This window comes from Rattus norvegicus, chromosome 5 (genome assembly GCF_021556685.1).
Source record: "Rattus norvegicus strain SHRSP/BbbUtx chromosome 5, alternate assembly SHRSP_T2T, whole genome shotgun sequence".
Lineage (NCBI taxonomy): Eukaryota > Metazoa > Chordata > Mammalia > Rodentia > Muridae > Rattus > Rattus norvegicus.
The window spans coordinates 9,238,773-9,263,084 of record NC_141538.1 but is presented as its reverse complement, the minus strand read 5'-3'; the positions used below and the strand labels follow the sequence as shown (position 1 = coordinate 9,263,084).

Sequence of the window (24,312 nt, the reverse complement as noted above, 5' to 3'; positions counted from 1 at the left end):
ACTAGAAGAGAGAAGTGGAAAAGAAAGTAATAGTCTCTCTTGGATAGTGTGGACACTTGTATATTTGTCATTTTAGAACACGAGTGAGATAAACGTTCACTAACTGTGACAACTTTATGCTGTAAACAGATGTGGGTTGCTACCGTAGTAAACCAGTGTTACATAGGGGACACAGTCTTTCAACGTGGTGATCAACTCTTGGTGATATTATTCCAAAAGTAGTAGCTACTTTCCTAGAAAACTCCTCTGTAAAGACATAGAACTGGTATGCACTGACAAGGTGAGTGGGGCTACGCATTTGAAGGTGTCCAGGAGATGTTTGAATATTTGCAGGACAGAAGACAGGGTTTCTGCCCATATGGCCGAGTTTCCTGTGTTCTGGGTCTGAACAGTTTTGCAGAACTACCCCCAAAGGGACTGTATTTTAATTTTCCAAAGCCCTCACTGAATCTGTCTCTTCCCATTAAAGGCAGCTACTGTGGTTCTAATGCATGGCTGGCTGATTTGAAAGAGTGAAAGCCTTAAGCTTTTTTTAAAGCCTTTTTATTAGTTTGAGAATTTCATACAATGTATTTTAGTCATATTTGTCTCCTTCCCCAGTTCCTCCCAGGTCTACCCCCTTTCCTTACCCATAAACTCAGTGCTCTTCTTCAACCCATTAAATCCAGTTTGTGCTATTGATATATGGTTGAGTGTATGGCCATCCACTTATGGGTAGTTGATCCACTGGGTAGACATATCTTTAAGGTGGACTGACTATGCCTCTCCCAGCAGCTATCAACTTTTCCACTGCCAACCTTTCTTCTGCCCTTTCTGAAGTGCTTCAGAGCCTTGGACAGTGGGGAAGTGATGCAGATGGGCCTTTTAAAGCTGAGTGTTCCACACTCTCTCTGTCTTTGCTCCTTGCCCAGTTGTAGGCCTCTGTTAATTTTCATCTCCTATAACTGGAAACTTCTCTGACGAGGTTTGAGAGATGCACTAATCTATGATTGATAAGTCATAAGAGCTTTCAAGCTTTTCTGTAAGTTTCTTGTCTGGGTAAGTAATAAGCAAAGTAGACAACAACAAGATCAAAACATGTAGCTTGCTAAACACTCAGGACAGGCCAGTAGTAGGTACAGTTTGCCAGGCTGACTGCTGAGGGGGATCTGAGCATAGCTGTCAGAGTCTCATCTCCTACGTGGGAGTGTCAGACAAGCCTTCACAGATGAAGTGACATCTAAGCTCATTCTCAAAAGATGAGTCAGCGTCCTCCAGGTGGGGAAGGAGGCAGATGGAGCATGGTCGAGGCAGAGGGAACAGCATTTGCAAAGCATGGTCAGAGAAAGAGCTGGCTGCCGATTGGCTCAGTGTTTTAGGAAGTTGACATCAGATGGGGTGAAGAAAGTGAAGAAGTCAGAGTGTTGTATGCTGATAAAGCTTCTGATTTTATCCCAGAGGACAGACTATTGAGTTATCTGAAATTTAAAACAAAAATTTCCTTTGTTTTAGAGACAATGTCTAAACTGGAGTTTCGAGGTGGCTGAATTATGAGAGATCAGATGGAGGCCTGGAGACGAGCACACTCTTGTCGAGCAGAGGCAGATGGCCAGAACCTTCTTTGAATGGGGGTGGGAAGAAGGGAGGAATGTGTAGGTTTATTCTTTTCCTTAGGGCCAGCTTTGAGTTTCTTTGACTGTGAAGATCCCTCAAAAATCTTCCTAGGTCTTGTATATATTTGTTTTCTGTTTTCCCATTGCCACATTTTCTTTGTATATTATTTGAATCCATTTTATTTCTTCGCCCATGTCTCAAATACTCAAATCTCTAATGGTTACTGTCCTAGTTAGTTAAAATTATTCTTGCTGTGATGAAGCACCATGATTAAAAGCAACTCTGGGAGGAAAGGATTTATTTGACTTATACTTACACATCACTGTTTATCATCAAAGGAAGTCAGGACAGGAACTCAAGCAGGGACCAGGATCAGGAGCTGATGTAGAGGAGTGCTGTTTCTTACTTATCATGGCTTGCTCAGCCTGCTTCCTCCTCCTCCTCCTCCTCCTCCTCTTCTTCCTCTCCTTCTTCCTCCTGTTCATCATCATCATCATATTATTATTATTGTTATTATTATTATTCCCATGTACAACTGGCTAGACCTCCCCCATCAATTACTAACTAAGAAATTGTCCTACAGGTTTGCTTACAGCCCAATCTTTTTTTTTTTTTTATTAACTTGAGTATTTCTTATATACATTTCAAGTGTTATTCCCTTTCCCGGTTTCCGGGCAAACATCCCTCTCCCCCCTCCCCTTCCTTATGGGTGTTCCCCTCCCAACCCTCCCCCCATTGCCGCCCTCCCCCCATAGACTAGTTCACTGGGGGTTCAGTCTTAGCAGGACCCAGGGCTTCCCCTTCCACTGGTGCTCTTACTAGGATATTCATTGCTACCTATGAGGTCAGAGTCCAGGGTCCGTCCATGTATAGTCTTTAGGTAGTGGCTTAGTCCCTGGAAGCTCTGGTTGCTTGACATTGTTGTACTTTTGGGGTCTCGAGCCCCTTCAAGCTCTTCCAGTTCTTTCTCTGATTCCTTCAACGGGGGTCCTATTCTCAGTTCAGTGGTTTGCTGCTGGCATTTGCCTCTGTGTTTGCTGTATTCTGTACAGCCCAATCTTATGGAGGCATTTTCTCAATTGAGATCACTCCTTTCTTGTGCTTCTAGCTTGTGTCAAGTTGGCATAGAACTAGCAAACACAGTTGTTACCTTTGGAATCCTCAACAAAATGAGATTGTGTAGTCAGGGAACTTCATGAATCCGATGTTTACTAACAGGCTCTTGTTACTTTGTCCATATGGGAAGGGCTTGCGAGTATCTGTCATCCAAACCTCCCCGCAGGTTGTTTCTCTTCTTTAGAATTCCTGATATAGTGAGCTGTTCCAGATTTTAAGGTCTTACTTTGTAGACTTTGGCTACACCCCTTGTCTCTGTTTCAGACTAGCAATTCCTTGCCAAGGCCATTACACATAATAAGGAGCAACCACATATACTAACTTCTAATCATTTCCTGTAGACTTATAAGTGCCTCAGAGTTTGCTAGAACAAAGCAGAGGCCACGGGCTATGGGGTTTTGTATTTCCTCAATTATGGTCAGGGTGACAATATTTAGATTTTGGTAAAGGTAGCACCTCCAGTCATGGGACCAATTTCAATTTCAAAGTAAGGTAGACTAATGATAACGGCTGCAAATAACACTGAATGTAGCTATTTAACATGATACATATTTCTCTAAAAGTTAAATGAAGAGAATGAGGAGAAGAAAAGGAAAGAGTAAAGAATGAGAGAGAATCATCGGAGATGGAAGAGGGGACAGCCATCGGTAGATAGGAAGATAGGTAGGAAGGTAGATAAGTAGATCGATGATAGATAAATGAGAGATAAATTGATTAATGATAGATGAGAGATAGATAAGCATATTTAAATTCCTTGACTAAGATGTGAGACATTTGGGGGCTATACCACTAATGAATGTTTTTTAAACAACCACAGCCTAGGTGGGTGGGACTGAGAACTAAATCCTTGGCTCAATGGGAGTTTCTCAGTGACAAGTCTCTTAAATGAAAGTGAAGCTTGAATTTAAATAGACAGTTTGCCATCCAGGCTGTGAGTTATCCTTCAAAATAAATTAGGGGGGAAAATCTGTGTGAATTAAGGTCAATCACCAGTTAACCCATGCTTTGGGTGGCACCAGATACTCCTGTCTTCTCTTTGGCTCTCTTCCCAGACCTCTGGGACATGTTCCTGTGGGACATTCTCTAAAACCTCCCTATTGTAAGACTCTGGTGTGTAGCAGACTCTGGCTGGGTGCTTTGGGATAAAGGATGGTAATTATCTCATAGACAAGAAACTAATTCTAATTAAATATTAGATGTCATTGCTCCTGGAATGTATTGTAGCACATCTTACCACAAGGGCTTTTCTACAGGTTCCTATCTCACTAGAGCCCAGACACCAGCCATTTGCTATGCCTCCCTTCCTCCAGATCCTTCCTCCTCTCCAACCAGAGCTGTACCACTGTCCTTTGTCAAGGTGCCAGTGGATGACTCCGAAAGTCAGAGGTAGTTTATTAATGCAATTTAACTCATGTTTGTCTCACTTTCTCAAGGACACTTGGTTCTAATAGCAGAACAATCTACTGTGACTTCTTTAATTTTTTTCTGAAACAAAGAAGCAGTTCTATTGTTTCTCAGAGCCTCTCGTTTAAAATTATAGGCAGCTTTTAAGAGACTTGAGCTCAGCAAATATTTATTAGGCACTTTTCAGATAAGAAGCACTCTGCTAGATCATAGGTTTAAGCAGACTGAGTTTGTATCTTCATGAGGTTCCTGTCCGTCTGAAAGCAAGCATGGGCACTGGTCCTCTTCATGTTGGTTGTAGAGACCCTAACCTAGGTCCAAACCATTGATACTTCTCTGGATCATAAACTGCTTTGATAGGAGAGGTGAAAACCTAAATGTGAGACGAAGTGTGGTGTGCTGCACTGGGAGAGGTGAGGCATCATGCCACCATCATTTTCCAGAGTAGACCCTAGGACGTAGCTGTCTGTGTTGTGCACACTGTCTCCTCCTATTTCAACAATCAATGCGAGGATTCCTACAAGGAGCTAAGGGAGACATGGATAATGTGACATCTTGGAAAGGTGGGACGGAGGACAAATTGCAGCTGTCAGTGTCAGAACACTGTGCTTGCAGAGCATGGCAGGATGTCCTGCTGAATGGGGGAGAGTTATCAGAGCAGTGCTCGGGGCTCAGACAAGTACGATAAAAATGTCCATGGACTCAGAATGCTGTGCTACGTGGGAGCCTAAGGCTTGGAGAAACCTTTCTTTAGTAGGTTTCAGGTTCCACCCGATTTCCTTTATTGGAAAGACCAGTCAGTGGGCTGGCACCATGAAGGGATTCAGTAGAAAGCTCCATTTATTTTGCCATCGCCATGTGACCACCCTGTCTTTCTTGGACTTCCTTTATAGCTTACTCACGGGGACTCTTGCTTTTCTTACCATTTTAATTAATTCAGTACTCTGCATATTTTATGAATATGAAATTTGAACATGTCTTTCTTAGATTCTTTTCTCACCTTTTCTTTCTCCTAATGATCAACTACCAAGCCAGAGCTCTGCAGTCTCACTTCATACCCAGAACTATGGTGTCCAGGAACCTAGAAGGCCCAAGAGCATGACTGGGGGCCTAGTGTCTAGCACTCTTGAAAATGGAGATGGACAGTAAATAGGAAATACCAATACAGATGAGCCCAAGTTTAGTGCTTCCACGACATATTCTCTCTCTCTCTCTCTCTCTCTCTCTCTCTCTCTCTCTCTCTCTCTCTCTCTAATTTTATTTTATTTTTATTTTATTTTGTTAATTTTATTTTATTTTTAATTTATTTTTTTATTTACTTTTATTCACTTCACATCCCACTCACCACTCTCTCCCGGTCACCCCCTCCCACGATCCTTCCCCCAACCCCCTTCTCATGGGTATCTCCCTGACCCTGGCACTTCAAGTCTCTGGGAGGCTAGGCAAAGCTTTTGGGGTAGCCCCTGCTCCAGTTGTTCAAGGCCCACATGTGCAGGGAAGCCTAGGTCCAGCTTGTGTATGTTCTTTGTTTGGTGGTTCAGATTCGTTTAAAGGACAAAACTTAAGTCTTCATTAAGAACAGACCTCAGCATCAAAGGGCTTGCAGTAGAACTCCAGAAGGGAATGGGAAGGTTCTATGTCTGTACTTTCCAGTGTGGTGATCACCAGCCACATGAGCTATGGTATAGCTGAATTGTGACTTCTAAGCCTAAAAATTGGGACTTAAATCTTATCTAAATTTGAGGAGCTGTAGTGGCTAGTAGTCATGCTAGAATATTCGGGTCTAGATTAATATTAGCATAAATTAATTAGGAAACCAAGTTCAAAAGTAGTGTTATTTACTAATAATACTGCCCTTATTTTACTGCACATAGACATGTCAGCCATTTCTGGTACCCCATGCCTGCTCTGGCTCAGATGATCTGGAAGGTACCTCATGTGGAAGCGTCCTCAGGAATTGCTGTTTTGATAGCATTTCATGCACTCTGTAACATGCACAAAATGTCGATACAAATGCAGGGTGTTAACTTTTTAAGTATCTGACTCATGTGTCCCTAAGTGTTTTCTCAAGCCCAGATGTTCTGACCAGGTTCTGTGTGTTGGGGGAAGAGATGGTACCCTCTCGTCCTCTCTCTGGTCACATTTCCTAAGTTCTAAAGTTTCACAAGTGCATCACTGTGTCCTCTAACAGGTTCCCTTCCTCTGTCATATTGATCTCTTTTCTCCTGCGCTTATTTATAAAACATGTTTGTCAGTTTAGTTCAGTAGGAAAGAGAATAACAATAGAATGTGAACTATTTGGTTATTTGGTTCACATTCACGCACATGCACACGGACATGCACACGCACACGGACACAGACACGGACACGCACACGCACACGGACACGCACACGCACACGGACACGCGCACGCGCACGCGCACGCGTTTTGAAGCTTTAAAGCACCCTTGGGTCAGGCTCTTGAATTCCTTTGCTACTCGTTTAATGTACAATAGCACTCTCCTGACATAGCCCTAGGGGAGGAGTGTGGTGTTTAGAAGGGAATTAGGAACTATGATGGTAACATGTAAGAAGGGTTTCTATCCTGATCCCTTCATCCTCAGCCTGTAAGGCTCCGAAAAACAATGGGTCCAGGGGCTTTCATCCTGAATCTCTCCAGTTCATAAAATCATGATTATTAATCAGAGCATCATTAAATATTAATTTACTTTTGAGATAAATGTCACTTTAAATTTGGAATCCTGGTTTTTTTTCTAAATCCAAGGAGGGCATTTTCATTAGGCGTTATGGGAAAAGTGCACAGGGAAAGCTAAGAAGCTCGTAAAAGTCCACTTCTTGAACTCACCTCTGGCTTGAGTCAGGAGCAGCGAAACACTTGGCTTCCAGCATAATAAACGCAGTGTGCAGTGCTCTAGCCAGAACCTCTGTAGACTTCTTAATGGAAATAGCTGTTTTCTTGCTAGGGTTTTACATTAATTCTTGTAGGTAGTAGGTACTCAATGTCTGTCAAATGGATTAACCAATGAACAATACCTCAAAGAGTTTAAAAAGCGAACAGTAGCTGAAGTTGTGGCCGCCATGAGTAAAAGTGTTATTGGAAAGAGTACCTGGGAACTGATCACTCCTCTCCCCTGGGCAACGTGCTGAAACCAAGGGGAGAGCTTGCAGCCAACTTGAGTGTGGTAAGCGCACAGTATCCCCTGCACCTATACAGCTGACTCCAGAAGCACAGAGCCAAGAGCCGCAGTGCCCTAGGCAGTGGTTCTACTGGGTTCGCCACAGTCACAGTGACTTCGCCCAGGTTGTCTCCCTTGAATTTAATGAACAGTAATAGCTGAGTGACACATTGCTTCGGAAGGAGGAATGGAAATGAGAAGAGAATGATGGATTGAAACTAGCATTTTTTATTTATATTCCATGTTCCCTTCCCAGTCTGACTACCACTGAAACAGTAGAGATAATGGAAGCATGTTGAAGCCATGGCCATCAATAATTACACTCAGCTAGCTCAGCGGTGTTTGTCAGTTCTGCTTTGTATGAATTAGTCACTCTATTCTTGCTTTACATTTATTTTTTCTTTTTAATATTCCTTCTTTTTATTTAATCTTTTTTTACACTTTACATTTTATTTCCCTACTGGTGCACCCTCCAACTGTTCCACATCCCAAACCTCTTCCCTCCTCCCTCCTCCTTTGTCTCCACGAGAATGTCCTCACCCCTACCTCCCACCTCACCAGACCTCTAAACTCCCTGGGACCTACAGTCTCTTGAGGGTTAGGTGCATCTTCTCTAACTGAACTCAGACCCAGCAGTCCTCTGCTGTATATGTGTTGGGGACCTCATGCCAGCTGGTGTATGCTGCCTGCTTGGTGATCCAGTGTCTGAGAGATCTCAGGGGTCCAGGTTCATTGAGATTGCTGGTCCTCCTACAGCATGGTCCTCCTTCTCCGCTTCCTCCAGCTTTTCCCTAATTCAACCACAGAGGTCAGCAGCTTCTGTCCATTGGTTGGGTAAAAATATCTACATCTGATTCTTTCAGCTGCTTGTTGGGCTTTTCTGATAGCAGTCATGGTAGGTCACTTTTTGTAAGCATTCCATAGCCTCAGAATTAGTGTCAGGCCTTGGGTCCTTCCCTTGAACTGGATCCCACTTTGGGCCTGTCGCTGGACCTTCTCTTCCTCAGCCTCCTCTCCATTTCCATCCATGCGGTTTTTTTCAGACAGGAACAATTATGGGCTAGAGTTTTTGACTGTGGGATGGCCATCCAATCCCCTGACTTGATGCCCCATCTTTATGCTGGAGGTGGGCTCTACTAGTTCCCTCTCCACACTGCAGGGCATTTCATCTAAGGTCCTCCCTTTGGGTCTTGAATTTCTCTCACCTCCTGGGTCTCTGGTGTATTCTGGAGGGTCTCCCCACCTCCCACCTCCTAAGGTTGCCTGTTTTGCATGTTGCCATTTTTTCTGCTGGCTCTCAGTCTTTTCCCCTCACCCAATACCAGATCATGTTTCCTTCTTCCTCCCTCCACCACTCCCTTTCCCTCCCAGGTTCCTCTCCCTTCCCCTTGTGATTGCATTTTTCTCCCTACCAAGTGGGACTGAGGTGTCCTCATTTGGGCCCTTCAGCTTGGTGACCTTTTTGAGTTCTGTGGACTGTGTCTTGGGTATTCTGTACTTTTTTTCTGGTTTGATATCCACTTATTAGTGAGTATATACCGTGCATTTCCTTTGGGGTCTAAGTTACCTCACTCAGGATGATTTTTTCTAGCTCCATTTGCCTGCAAAACTCAGGATGTCCTCATTCTTAATAGCTGAGTAGTATTCCATTGTGTAAATGAACCACATTTTCTGTATCCATTCTTCTGTCGTGGGACATCTGGGCTGTTTCCAGCTTCTGGCTGTCACAAGGAAGGCCACTATGAACATAGTGGAACACGTGCCCCTGTGGCATGGTGGGGCATCTTTTGGGTATAATTCCAAGAGTGGTATTGCTGGGTCTTCAGGTAGATCCATATACAATTCTCTGAGAAACCTCCAGATTGATTTCCAGAATGGTTGTAACAGTGGGCAATTCCACCACCAATGGAGGAGTGCTCCTCTTTCTCCACATCCTTGCCAACATGTGTCATCACATGAGGTTTTGATCTTAGCCATTCTGATTGGTGTAGGGTGGAATCTCAGGGTCGTTTTGATTTGCATTTCTCTGATCACTAAGGACTTTGAACATTCCTTTAGGTGCTTCTCAGCCATTTGAGATTCCTCTGTTGTGAATTCTCTGTTTAGTTCTATTCCCCATTTTTTGATTGGGTTGTTTGTTTTTTGGTGGTTAGCTTCTTGAGTTCTTTACATATTCTGAATATTAGCCCTCTATGGGATGTGGGGTTAGTGACATTTTTTTCCCCAATCTGTAGGTTGCTAATTTGTCTTGTGGACTATGTCCTTTGCCTTAGAGAAGCTTTCCAGTATCATGAAGTCCCATTTACCAATTCTTGATCTTAGAGCATGAGCCAATGGAGTTCTGTTTAGGAAATTTTCCCCCTGGGCCAATGACTTCAAAGCTCTTTCCCACTTTCTCTTCTATTGGATTCAGTGTACCTGGTTTTATGTTGAGGTCCTTGATACACTTAGACTTGAACTTTGTGCAAGGTGGGTCTATTTTTATTTTTCTACATACAGACAGCTAGGCCAGCGCCATTTATTTAAGATACTTTCTTTTTTCCCGTTGTATTCTTTGTTGAAGATCAAATATGTGTTAAGTATGTGATTTATTTCTGGTCTTCAATTCTAATCCGTCCATCAACATGTCAGTCATGCAGTTTTTATCACTATTTCTCTGTAGTAGAGATGGAGGTCAGGGATGGTGACTCCCCTAGCCATTCTCTTATTGTTAATGATTATTTTTGCTATTCTAGGTTTTTTGCCTTCCCAGATGAATTGAGAATTGCTCTTTCCATGTCTTTGAAGAATTTTGTTGGGATTTTGATGGGGATTGCATTGAATCTGTAGCTTGACTTTGGTAGAATGGCCATTTTTACTATGTTAATTCTGCCAATCCATGAGCCTGGGAGATATCACAATTTTCTGAGATTTCACATTTCTTTCTTGAGAGACTTGATGTTACTGTCATATAGATCTTTCACTTGGTTGGTTCAAGTTACCCCAATATATTTTATATTATTTGTGGCTATTGTGAAGGGAGTTGATTCCCTAATTTCTTTCTCAGCTTGATTATCATTTGTATAAAAGAAGGCTACTAATTGAGTTAATTTTATATTGGGCCAGTTTGCTGATGTTGTTTATCAGCTGGAGAAGTTCTCTGGTAGAATTTTTGGGATCACTTATATATATTATCATATCATCTGCAAATAGTGAGACCTTTATTTCTTCTTTGCCAGTTTGTATCCCCTTGATCTCTTCTTGTTGTCTTATTGTTCTACCTAGCACTTGGGCACTGTATTAAATAGATATGGGGAGAGTGGGTATCCTTGTCATGTCCCCGATTTTAGTGGGATTGCTTCTAGTATATCTCCATTTAATTTGATATTGGCTATTTGTTTGCAGTAAATTGCTTTTATTATGTTTAGGTATGAACCTTGAATTCCTGACTCTCCAGTACTTTTAACACAAAGGGTTGTTGTATTGTGTAAAATGCCTTTTCTGCATCTAAGTACATGATCATGTGATTTTTTTTCTTTGAGGTTATTTATATAGTGGATTCTGTCAATGGACTTTAGTACATTGAACTAACGTGTTCCTGGGATGAATGTTACTTAACCATGGTGAATGATGGTTTTGATGTGTTCATAGATTCAGTTTGCAAAAATTTTATTGAGTATTTTTGCATCAATATTCATAAGCAGGACTGGTCTGAAGTTCTCTTTTTTGGTTGGGTCCTTGTGTGGTTTAGATATCAGAGTAATTGTGGCTTCATAGAATAAATTAAGTAGTGTTTCTTCCGTTTCTATTTTATGGAATGGTTTGAAGAACATTGTTATTAGGTCTTCTTTGAAGGTCTAGTAGAATTCTGCACTAAATCTGTCTGGTCCTGGACTTTTTTTGGTTGGGAGATTTTTAATGACTTTTTCTATTTCCTTATGGGATATGGGCCTGATTAGATAGTTTACCTGCTCTTGATTTAACTTTGGTATGTAGTATCTGTCTAGAAAACCATTCATTTTATCTAGATTTTCCAGTTTTGTTGAGTATAGGCTTTGGCTGTAAAATCTGATGATTTTTTGAATTTCCTGTCTCTGCTGTCATTTCCACCTTTTCATTTCTTCTTTTGTTAATTTGGATACTGATTCTTGGCCTTTACTTAGTTTAGTTAGGGGTTTATCTATCTGGTGATTGTCTCAAAGAACCAGCTTTTGGTTTTGTTGATTCTTTGTATTGTTTTCTTTATTTCTATTTGGTTGATTTCTGCCCTGTGTTTGACTATTTCCTGCAGTCTACTCCTCTTGCATGTGTTTGCTTCCTTTTGTTCTAGAGCTCTGACATGTGCTCTTAAGTTGTTAGTGTAAGATCTCACCGTTGTTTTTGTTGTTGTTGTTGTTGTTGTTTTGTTTGTTTGTTTGTTTTTTAACGAGGGCACTCAGTACTATGAATTTTCCTCTTAGCACTGCTTTTATTGTGCCCCATAAGTTTTGGGTATGTTGTACCTTCGCTTTTATTGAATTCTAAAATGTCTTTAATTTCTTTATTTCCTCTCTAGCCAAGGTATCACTGAGTAGAGAGTTGTTCAGTTTCCACATGTATGTGGGCTTTTGTTATTTTTGCTATTATTGAACACCAGCCTTAGGCCATGCTGATCTGATAAGAGGCATGGGATTATTTCACTCTTCTTGTATCATTTGAGAGTTGTTTTGTGACTAATTATATGGTCATTTTTGGACACAGTACCATGAGGTGCTGAGAAGAAGGTGTATTCTTTTGTTTTAGGGTGAAATGTTCTGTAGATATCTATTAAATCCATTTGGTACATAACCTCTATTCATTTCAGTGTGTCTCTGTTTAGATTATGTTTCAATGACCTGTCCATTGGTAAGTGTGGTGTGTTGAAATCTCCCACTATTATTGTGTGGGTTTCAATGTGTGTTTTGAACTTGTTTAAAGTTTCTTTTAATAATGTGGATACCCTTGCATTTGGGGCATAGATGTTCAGAATTGAAACTTTCTCTTGGTGGATTTTCCCTTGATGAGCATGAAGTGTCCTTCCTCATCAGACTTGATAACTTTTGGTTGAAAATATATTTTTGTTTTTTGGATATTAGGATGCCAACTTCAGCTTGTTTCTTGGGATCAGCTTGCTATTGAGGTGTGTTTCTTGTATGCAACAAGATGCTGGATCTTGTTTGCATATCCAGTTTGTTAGCTTATGTCTTTTTATAGGTGACTTGAGTCCATTAATACTGAGAAATATTAAAAACAGATGACTGTTGGTTCCTGTTATATTTGTTTTTGTAGGTATCCATTGCCCAGTTGCCCTGTGTACAGATGAACTCTTGGGATGCCTTCAAGATGTAGTGTCAGATGCCCTGAGTGCAATACATCTCCTGGGATGCCTCAGGGTGTATATTCAGGGGGACAGACTAGCTAGCAGTCTGACACAGCAGAAAGGACCAAGTGGAAGGGAAGTGGTATTTGATGGGCAAGGTTTTTGGGGGCGATGGGTCCTGAGTCCACTGGGCTCCCAGCAGCAGCTGTGGGTCTTTTGGAGTATACTTACCAAGTGCTCTGAGTTCAGTGGATCTTCTGGGATGCCTCAGGATGTGGGGTCTTCAGGGGAGCAGACAAGCTAGTAGTCTGTCCCAGGAGAAAAGACTAGTGGAAGGGTTTTACACTTTTTCTAACTCACTGTTTACATTTCATATTTATTTGTGAACCCCGAGATTGCAAGGTCTAAATGAACAGAGTAGATTTGTGAGTAGTGGCTTCCAGCCCTTGTTCTGAATCACTCTTGGAGATGATTTAAACCCACTGATGTTATTTCACTTTTAGATTCTTTGACTTTCTAAAATTTTTAACATTAAGAAAACGAATTTTCAGATATGTCTTGAGAATGGGAATTGCATATTAAGACTGAGGCTAATCCTCATGCCAGCACGGCTGAGAATAGAAAAGAAACCTCGCTGTCAGAATTAAGTGGAATGAACAAGGGACTTCACAGATGATCACAGAGTATTTGGAGATGACAACAATGATAATTATTAGAAGTTCACACATCAAATGAGATCATAACTTGGGCTCAGTTTCAAATACAACTCTAAGAATATCCCACCTTCTAGGAAATGCAAATTTTCCTTATGGACATTGAGATCTTAAGCTGAAATCAAATCCAAATTAAGTCTCTGAATCTCATTGTCATATTTATTTTACACTCACATGCTCTCTTGTTATGAGCCTCAGTGTAGAGGTTTTCTGAGGGGACACAGCATGCTTTAAGATTTGCCATCACCAAATCTAGTGTAGCGGACTTTCCTTAAGGAGAGATAGTGGGAAAATGCATCATATCACATAAGCATTGAAAGCAGGAAGAACATCCCCTAGTTGTCGCCTTGTAGCCATACTCCTCCTCTCAAATTTTTGAGCAGTTTCCCTGGATGTAAACAATTCCCTCTTCTACTGTCCTTGCCATATTTTTTTAAAGTTTTTTCCATGCTGTGTTTGAAATTATTTCAAGACTGTGTCATCTGGTACCAATCAGATGAACTCAGGGCTTCAGTCAATCCATCTGTGGTCCCCAATTTTCATATTTTTAGGCTAGAAACTGTTGATGGGAATTGATGGGTTCATTTTCTTATTCTCAAATGCTTCCATATTTTCTTAGTTTGTGCTAAATTGTTGTTGCTGGCAGCAATTAAACACCCCAAGATCCATAGGTGCGAGTAGGTCATCCTGTCCATCTGCCTTCCGTCCTTTCATTTTTTTTTTCTTTTCTTTTTTTCCGGAGCTGGAGACCGAACCCAGGGCCTTGCGCTTGCTAGGCAAGCGCTCTATGACTGAGCTAAATCCCCAACCACCCCGTCCTTTCAATTAACTGTTTGTCATTATCATAGAACTCTAGCCTTTTGTACAACAGAGACACATGGCAGTTAAGACAGTGGGCAAGGATAAGGAAAGGAATCTGTAAACACAGCCATATACAGATGATGCTTAAACATGATGCTTAAGGATCTGCCCAGAGAATGAGAATGGACAGAAAACACTATTCACAAGGAATGGAGATACAGCAGAGTCTATACTACAAGGACCCTTTACTAACTGATGATGATGGTGGTGGTGGTGGTGGTGATGACAGTGATGATACCAAGCATTCTGACATTAAAATGCTATACATTAATATGATTTTCTTTCCATAGAAGAATCAGGAACACATCAACCTTTAATCAGAAAGACAAAAAGAAAAGAGGTTTCAAGGAAAACCAGGGGATGGTCAGATAGAGAGGGGAGAAGAGGAGGGAAAGAAAGAAAAGAGAGGGGAGATGGAGAGGGAGAGGAAGGAAGGGGGTAGGGAAGGAGGGAAGGAGAGGAAGGGAAGGAAGGAGGAAGGGAGGCAAGCTGCCTGGATTCTGATTATGAGTGCTCTTTCCCTAAGTGCATGTGGAGGCACAATGATAGTTCTTTTATTGCTGATTGTTTGTTTGTTTGTGGTTGTTATATCACTGTATCATGCCTGTCTACCTCCACTGGATTTAAGTTTCATATTGTCACCAGTGGTCTTAAGCAGAGCAGTTCTTCATAAATATTTGCTGACAGTTGAAGGAAAAAGAACTCTAAATGATCTATAGAAGGATACAGGAAAAGCATCATAATAGAGAAAGCAAACTGATGCCTTGCTCAGGCGGGGGCTGTTGTTTCTTTCTGGAAACAATATTTGTTTTGATATCTTGTAAAGATTTGCCAGAAAGAGAGTGTGCAAAAGAGCATTTCATGCAGGAAAGCATGCTGGATTGGAGATATGGCAGATACTATGAGGTATCTGGAATGAAAGAAAATACTTAAAAGCACTAAATACAAAATTTAATGTGATAACCGCTATTGATATAGGCTAAAGGTACCTGTTTCTAAGAAGATTTAAAATGTTGTATACAGTTATGGAGGCCAGAGGGATCTAGAATGTCAGCTGTAAGTCGATGCCTCAAGGTAAGGATGAGTGGAAGTGCTGTATAAATGTTTTGTGACTGGGAGAAAATAGCACATGTGCTGGCAGGTTTGTGTGTCAACTTGACACAAGCTGGAGTTATCACATAGAAAGAAGCACCCCTTGAGGAAATGCCTCCATGACATCCAACTATAAGACATTTTCTCAGTTAGTGATCAAAGGGAAAGGCCCTGCTCATTGTGGGTAGTGCCATCCCTGGGCTGGTAGTCCTGGGTTATCTAAGAGCAAGCTGAGTAAGCCAGGGGAAGCAAGACAGTAAGTAACATCTCTCCATGGCTTCTGCCTCAGCTCCGGCCTCCAAATTCCTGTCCTATGTGAGTTCCAGTCCTGACTTCCTTTGGTAATCAACAGCAATGTGGAAGTGTAAGTTGAATAAACCCTTTCCTCCCCAACTTGCTTCTTAGTCATGATATTTGTGCAGGAATAAAAACGCTGACTAAAACAGCATGTAAACATAAATGAAAAAAGATTATAGGACTTTGAGTGAAATCAACAGGTGGAAAGGAGTGTGGGAGAAACACGGAGCTAAGTAGAGTTTGGCTGTTGTGGACTTTGTGCCTTTATTCTGAGAGATTAGAAACTGAGAAGCATCTTTCACAAGAGAGGACCCTGAGCTGCTGGTGACTAGGTTTGAAGTAGGCAGAGCCACTTGGGGAAGTCCCAAACAAAAGAAGGTAGTCCTCATAGAGACTGGTCTAAGAAGCGGAGCACAGAGGTTCTGTGAGGTGTGCTCCTCTCTGTTGACTACAGCCATTGCCTTTCTTTTATTTATTTATTTTTTAAATATTTTTCCATATTTTTAAATTGGGTATTTCTTATTTACATTTCAAAAGTTATTCGTTTTCCCAGTTTCCTGTCCATCAGCCCCCTAACCACTCCTCCCTTTCTATAAGAGTGTTCACCTCCCCATCCACCCCTCTTACCACACCCCCGACATTCCCCTACACTGGGAATCCAACGTTGGCAGGACCAAGAACTTCTCTTCCTTCCATTGGTGCCCAGCAAGGCCATCCTTTGCTACATATGCAGTTGGATCCATGGGTCAGTCCATGTATAGTCTTTGGATAGTGACTTAGTCCTTGGAAGCTCTGGTTCGTTGGCATTGTTCTTCTTAAGGGGTTGCAAGCCTCTTTGGCTCTTTCAGTCCTTTCTCTAATTCCTTCAACAGGGGCCCCATTCTCAGTTCTATGGTTTGCTGGTAGCGTTCGCCTCTGTATTTGACATGCTCTGGCTGTGTCTCCCAGGAGAAATCTATATCTGGTTCCCATCATCATGTACTTCTTAGCTTCATCCATCTTATCTAGTTTTGGTTAAAGCATGTTGTAATGTGCAAACATAGGCATGTCTTAAAGCATGTTGTAATGTTTATGTTTGAAGAGATAGAGAGAAGGCTTCTTGCTGAAGAGAACTCACTGTTCGTCTAAGGACCTGAATTCAGTTCCCAGTACTCAATGTAAGATGATTCACAACATGGTATAATTATAGCCCCAAGGGATCAAACACACTGGTATCCAGAGGTCCACAAACACAGACTCACATGCACACCCACAGAAATACACATACACACACACACATACACACACACACACACACACACAGACACACATACACAGAGAAATGTTCTCTCTCTCTCTCTCTCTCTCTCTCTCTCTGTCTCTCTCTAAAACTTGAAAAAAAGATTGTTATTTGAGCCTTAAGAGAACTATAGTTCCTGTCATGTGCTGGACTCTGGAAAACAGGGAAAGAAACATACTTTGGAAATGTATGTCTAATAACAGGGCCCAACTGAGCAATATCACGTGCAAAAATCATATTCCTGAAAAATTTCCATTCATCATTATGTGATTTGAATCTACTAGAAGGATCCTAACAGCATGTCCAAACTCTATCCAGATTTCATAAACATTTTTAAATTTGTTTTCATGGAGGCTAACTTTGCTTTATGGCAAACGTTTAAATGGAGTATGGATTGTAAACCAATCGTCCAAGGAGCAGACTGTAGCACCCAGACAGAACCCCAGGTCGTAGCTGTAACGTGTGATTTTTGTTTTTAAAAGATTTCTGTGGCCCATTGCTCGCTGTACCTTCCAGGGCTGTGAGCATGTCAGTTAGTTTCTGTTTTTCTCACCCCCTCTCATCTCTGCTTTTTCCCCTTTACTCCATTGTGACTCTGGGAAAACTTTTATAAAAGAGACCTTTGAAGTAACACACATCAGGTCTCAGCATAAGGGCCAATCTCCATCATAATATTAAAGTCGCTACTTGGATACCCAGGTGCTGGTTTGAAGGTTGAGCCTATGACATCATATATAAACAACTGATGGAAAACAAGAGGTCATGGATCTGAAAGAGAGCAAGGAGGTGTATATGGGAAGGTTTGGGGTGAGGAAAGGAAAAGGGGAAGTAATGTAATTATTTTATAATCTCAAAAAATAAAAGAAATATTTTTTAAAGAAGCGTTTAAAAGGCCATTGGTCTAAAAGTAAGTCTTGAGCCTTTATGCTCTAAGTATAGCAAACACACGCGTAGGAGGTCTAATTCTTTAAATACTTTTGTATTCTAGTGAAGAAAATGGTGACTAAATAAAATAGTTTATTTATAGATTTGGGGACGTCTGTGTATTGAAGAATGCTCATATTACATCTTCTTTAATACTTGTCTTTCCCCTCTGACTGCCGCACAGTGCATCCTGTGACCACAGAAGGCAAAGCTTTGGGGATCTATTTGAGTGCATCTAAAAAAAGCATCTCTTGTACCAAGGATAAAAGTTCTAGGTGTCTTTTTAAACCAAAGAGTAAATCATTGTGTTAAACCCAAGGGTCATCCTGACATGAGTGGCCTTTGTTTGCAGCAGCGAGCTGGCGCCCTGAACTCAGGCCACAGCAGCACCCGGGTCCGTAAGGAGCCTGACTCGTTGAGAAGCTACGGGCAGTTTCTCAATTCAGTAGTGTTACTGCTTTGCTCAATTTTTTTTTACCATTCTTGAAAGGTTCCAGGAGCTCTGTTTAAAATGTTGTCGACATAAGAAGTTTGATGGATTTTTAAATTGTTAATTATTTTAAGGTTTTTTTCACTTTTTTTATTATTTTAAAAGATTTTAGCAGGCAGTCAATTTTTTTTAAATGATTTCGTTATCACCTAACAGTTATTGTCTTTCTCTCTAGATATCAACACAAATAGTTTTTGTGGATTTCTGAGATAGAAACAACACTATAAAAGTCTACTCTTTGATGCATACATAAAAATGTAAGAAGCAACTGCAGAGCTGGAAATGGATCCTCAAGACTTAAAGGTCTCAGAGTGATTTGCTTGCCCACACCTGGGAAGCACGGCGCAGCTCCATAGAACTGAAAGGAAGCATCGCCGAGCCCTTTAGAAACATTTGCTTTGTGTTCGCAGAATCCCACATGACTTAACCCTGCCTGGTTACACCAAAGAAGTGTCAAATCTATGACATAATGCTAGTATTTTTGAGTCTACAGGGGAAAAAAAAAGAAAAAAGAAAACCTCCTCCTCAAACCTGGAGCCTGAAGCTGTAATTACGATGCCATGAACAGAAAGTTGTGTTTTGTCAGCTTTGACCGTGAACGGGTGGCAGCATAATTCCACGCTGCTGCTGGAGCCGGGTGCAGCTGTGCAAGCTTTGGGATCTGTTGTTGTTTACTGTTTAAAGAGTCAATCGCTCTCTCCTTAGACTTGTGAGGGGACAGAGTATGGTTGTGCTGGCCGCCTGCTCTGCTGCAGGCTTTGTGTTCGGTCAGTTCAGTCAGGAAAAGCTATCAACTGCCAAAAGAGAATATCCGCTGCAGTCTCCTCCCTCAAGTTAGCGTACGTCCTCACTTACAGCTGTAACATAATATAGTGATACACTACCTATATAACTTACATACATTTCCATAATACAGTGATATGTTACATACATAAGTTCTACAGTTACTTGACACCTATAGTTTAAGTATTGAATCATTGCATTTGATATTTGATTCAAACACAAGTTGAATTATGTGATTGACTAATTTTTATGGGGCAGAATTATCGTTATCGACGTAATTTCACATATAAGATTCTATGTGAGAAAACACAGTAGTGTACGCACTTTCATTACTAAAATTAAATACATAAATTTTATGAACACTCTGAAATGGTAAGACACAATTCCTAACCCAGAGGAAGTTGACAGATTCATTATTAGGAGTAAAATTAACACAGCAGAAAAGAACATAGGTTAAAAGTGCAGTGTTATGGGATAGAAAATGAACCAAACACTAAATAAAGTGAAGGGAATGTTTATGATATTCAGAATGTAGTCTTGTCTAAGCCATGATAAAACGGAAGGGCTCTTACAGTGGCATATGCAGAACTCCTTCTTAGGAAGCAGGAATTAGGGGGGAAAGGTTTTCACTGAGTTGGAGGTAGTCTGAGTTTATTCCTCTTTAAAGTAAGTATGGACATTGAAGGGGAGATGGGAAGGCGCAACAGGTCAAATGCTGTAAGCTCTGCCCCAGCGGGCGCAGGCGTTAGGGCCCTTGGACACCCTTCCGAGGAAAGCAACTTGAGGCAGCCACAGTAGCAGGTGCTGTAGTCCCAGTAGCTTGGGAGGCTGATGGAGGAACGGCTGCTTGAGGTTATACTCAGGAGTCTGAGAGTAGATTGGGTAACACTGACAGCTGGTCAGTCAGGGAGAAAGACTATGAAAATACTGCCAGGGGATGTGGTAATGAATAGTAAGGCCTGGGCATGTACCAAGGACTAGGCTCATTTCCAATACCTGAAAAATGATATTGGCTTCGTTCGCAAATTTTTATGTTTTCCAAATAAGACACCTTGGGAGATTTTTATATTAAAAGAAGTATAAAAAAAAAAAACCTTTGAGAGGCAGTGCAAATTCAATAATACTATTCTCTAGTTTGTGGTTGTATCCCAGGTTGTTGAATGCAATGACATTGTGGACATGCATGTTAGGAAGAGAGAGATGGAATGGAAGCAGGACTATAACTTGTAGGGTAGAGACAGGGGGAGGGGAAACCCAAAGAGGAAAGCAAGAGTGGAAATCCACAGTCTTGTAGACACAAGCGCTCAGTGAATTTTCAATGTTCTGCTGTCAGGGCTGGTGTGCTGCACTCTACCTGAATGACTGGCTTTTCTTCAAAACTTTTTTGACTATCTGAACACTACTCAGGATTCTGAAGCTACTAAAGAACTGATGCATTCATTTATCAGGAACAGCAGAACATTCTAGCAAAGCTGAGCGATGACATTGTACCACGGTAACGAGAGCCACGGCAGACAATGTTAAGTCCTAAAGAAATCAAATCAGCAGGGCATCCTCTCATCCTGCTCTCTTCACTTTGAAACGAAGGCATTGGATTTCAGTCTGTGTTTTGTTGTGGGATCTGTAATCAACACTGGATTTCTTATAATAGAACGTTCTTGATCAGTGAAGAAGACACTTTGGAACCTAACCCTTCTGACCTCCCTTTGCTTTTCACCAAAATACCCTTTGAAAAGGAAGATTCTGTGTAAGTCATGGGTGTGAAACTCAAGACAATGGTGTCACACTAGGGACAGTGACACTACTGTAGCATTTACTCTTGGTAATAATGTTACAAGATGACAGATCTCACTCTATCCTTGACCACAGGTAGGAAATGTTTCTATCAGACTCAGGTTAAAGTTTTCTCTCTTTATCCTAGACCTCATTTGTCAGGTAATTAATTAAAGCACTGTTTATCTTAGGCAGAAGGTCTGATATACCAAAAACAGTAGGTGCACTTTATGCTTGCGATGGCTCTTCATGGTTGTGAATTGGACACACTCAGAGGGAGAGAACCTCAGTTTAACAATGGTCTCTGTCAGATTGGCCTGTGGACATGCCTGCAGGAGACTTTCTCCATCACTGATAGCTAGAGGAGGGCAGACCCCAATGTAGAGAGTGCCACCCTGGGCAAGTGGTCCTGCAGTGTAAAAGGAAGCTAACTGAACAAGAACCATGCGTGAGTAGTTAGTAAGCAGCAAACTTCCATGGTCTTCGCTTCAGTTCCTAGTTCCAGGTTTCTACTCAAGTCCTTGCCCTGGCTTGCCTCAGTGATGGACTATGATTGGGGGCGTAAGGCAAATAAGCCCTTCTTCTCCAAGTTGCTTTTGATTCATGTTTTATCACAGCAATAGACGAGTCAAGTAGAACAGTATCCAAGTCCTAAGCAACCTGGCCTGACTGCCTGTTGTTCATGTGAAGCAGTCATGGACTCTGCCGGTGGTTATAGTATTAGCAGGGTGAAGTCAGACAGTGGAGGAACTTCTGGGTTCACCATTGGGATTGCCCTGTCTCTAAGATTTTCATTTAATTTATTCTGTTCTTGATGTTGCTGCCCACTTCCCACATACACACACACATACATATGCATATATCAATGTCAGTAAGATACTAAATGTGGTTACACACATCACTGTCAGCACAGTGCATACATTATTTGAAGATCCAATTCTCAATAGAGAAAAAGATGAGACCCGTAAGCCCAGGTCTTAGAAGGTCAAAAGATACCCTAGCATTTATTTAAGAAACATGCATGTACCTTTTTATTATTCATCTTCCTTTACTGGTGGAAACTAACACCTCAGGAAGATCTGTGAATATTTTTATTTTATTTAGATGTATTTTCTTGGCAAAAGGTCTTTATACAGTGTCTAATTCACTCATTGTGATGCCACAGCTTGTGGATTGGATATTATTCATGTTTTTATAAAGGAGGAGTTCAAACCAAAACAACTCTAGCAATAATTATAGACCCTTTTTACTTTGTGAAATGGACATTTTTAAAAATCAGAGATGAGGGAGGTGTGTGTGTGTGTGTGTGTGTGTGTGTGTGTGTGTGTGTGTTATGTAGTGTATGTCTCTCTCTGTGTGTGTACCTGTGTGTGTGCTTAAAATAGTCCTGTAACTATCTGGAAAAAAACCTCCCACTTTTGCTTCCCATGTCTAAAATACATTTTTCCCTTTTTTATCGGAAATTTTATTTACATTTCAAAAAAGATTTATTTATTTTATTAATATGGGTACACTATCACTCTCTTCAGACACACCAGAAGAGGACATCGGATTTCATTACAGATGGTTGTGAGCCACCATGTGGTTGCTGGGATTTGAACTCAGGACCTCTGGAAGAGCAGTCAGTGCTCTTAACGGCAAAGCCATCTCTCCAGCCTTCCTTATACTTCTTATATAGTCCATCTACTGTTTTTTTTTAGAAGAAAAACTTCTATTCATTTGAGAGGATACTTGACCTCTAGATGAAGGAAATAAATTTAACTTACAGGTGGAGAATCCTGGGGTTTGAAGAAACTGCCATGTGTATTACAAGAAAGTTCTGGTCATAAGGACCTCTGGGATCTAAGAGTTCTTCACTTCAGTCTCAGCCACTGACTGAAACGTGGCATTTAACATTAGAAAGGACTCTGTGGGCTGTTTGCTCAAAGCTCTGTGATTTCCTGCCAAAAACACTCAGAAAATATGAACGACAAAGATTTCTGATGCTTCAAATGTCAATACAGACCAACAATGGAAGAGCCTCAGGTGTCATATTCCAAACAGGTAGTGCCCAATGGAAAAGAGATATGAAGCAATTGAAGACAGGCCACCATCACACTAACATTCTCTAACGTCCTCTGTCCATGTACAGTGTGTACACATGGATGAATGTTAGGTACATGATCCCCAAAGCCATCTTACAAATTTTCCTGACTGTTCAATGCCTTATGGAAAACAAAGAACAAACTCATTACTTAAATGTATTAAATCTCACCATTGTATAGGATCAGTACTCAGTGATAAGGGCATAAAAAAAGAAGGATGCCGCTTGTTCATGGAAGCTTGCAGTATAATATGGGAAGATATTGTCATGGTAACATGGTGAAAGGCAAGAGATAGAGTTTGTTGATCCCAGAGGGGTGTGTGATGTGGGAGACCTTCTAGAGAGGGCAACATCTGGCCCAAGACTTGAAGGACAAGAGACGGCTGATCAAACTCAGACAACCACCATGGAAAAGCAGAGTTTCCACCAGGGTGCACTGTGGAGAAGACAAACACAGCAACAGTGGGGTGTGCATTATGAGGCTGTTGTAACCCAAAGAGCAAGTCCCCTTTATCCACTTTCATTTCTATGTTTTTAATTAACCACAGTCTAACAAGATCCTAAAATATCACATGGAAATTAACAACTCCTTAGTTTTAAATAACTTTTACTATAGCATATTATTGTAATTGTTCTATTTTATCATTAGCTGTAATTAGCTTATTACTGAACTTAATTTAAATTAAAATGCAAAAATATGTATATATATTTATATATGAAACTGTAGATGATATAGTGCTCTATGACATAGCTCTCTATATGATATAGCTCTCTATTAGATATAGCTCTCACTACACACACACACACACACACACACACACACACACACACACACAAACAGATTTTGAGATTCTCCACTGGGTCTGGTTTCCAGGCAGTGACTTGAACAGAAAGGTAAGGTGATGATATTGTAGGGCTGACTAGGTTTATTTCCAATAACGAAGAACCCTTGAAGGGTTAAGGCACGGTCACAAGGTCAAATGTATAGATACACATGGGTAGATGATTTTCATAGCTATGTGGTGAGTGAGTGATTTTCAGGTGGTCAACACAAGAAGTTGGGCCAACTGTAATGGTTACTGGAGTGCCGCACACAAGGAAGGCTAGGAATGCAGCTCCGTGCGTTAGTGCTTGGATCTCAGGAGTTGCAGATGTATAAGCAGTACCTGGGAGATATAAATGCCCAGACCCTGCAGTTGCATGAAGAGGCAAGAATCAGGTGCTCTCATATTTTGGGTTGGGTGACTGGGGTAGGTATGGCCCTGAGGAAAGCCATCAACTAGAACAGGATCTGACTGGATAGATTGGAGACATAGGCAGTAAAACTGGGCCAGGGCTTTCTCTTCGAGGCCTTCATCAGCACCTGCAGTTTTTCAGCAACTTGAGAAAGAGGACTAAGGTGACACAATTG

At 41.2% G+C, this 24,312-nt stretch overlaps 1 protein-coding gene across 2 annotated transcripts in view; it reads left to right on the top strand.

Moving 5' to 3' along the window:
• Kcnb2 (potassium voltage-gated channel subfamily B member 2) overlaps positions 1–24,312 on the top strand; it is a 464,270-nt gene that overhangs the window by 5,679 nt on the left and 434,279 nt on the right. Inside the window, exon 1 of one of the 2 annotated variants that reach the window (XM_087660146.1) lies at positions 19,700–20,792. The gene's annotated coding sequence lies outside the window, so the exon portion shown is untranslated. 2 annotated transcript variants of the gene reach the window in all.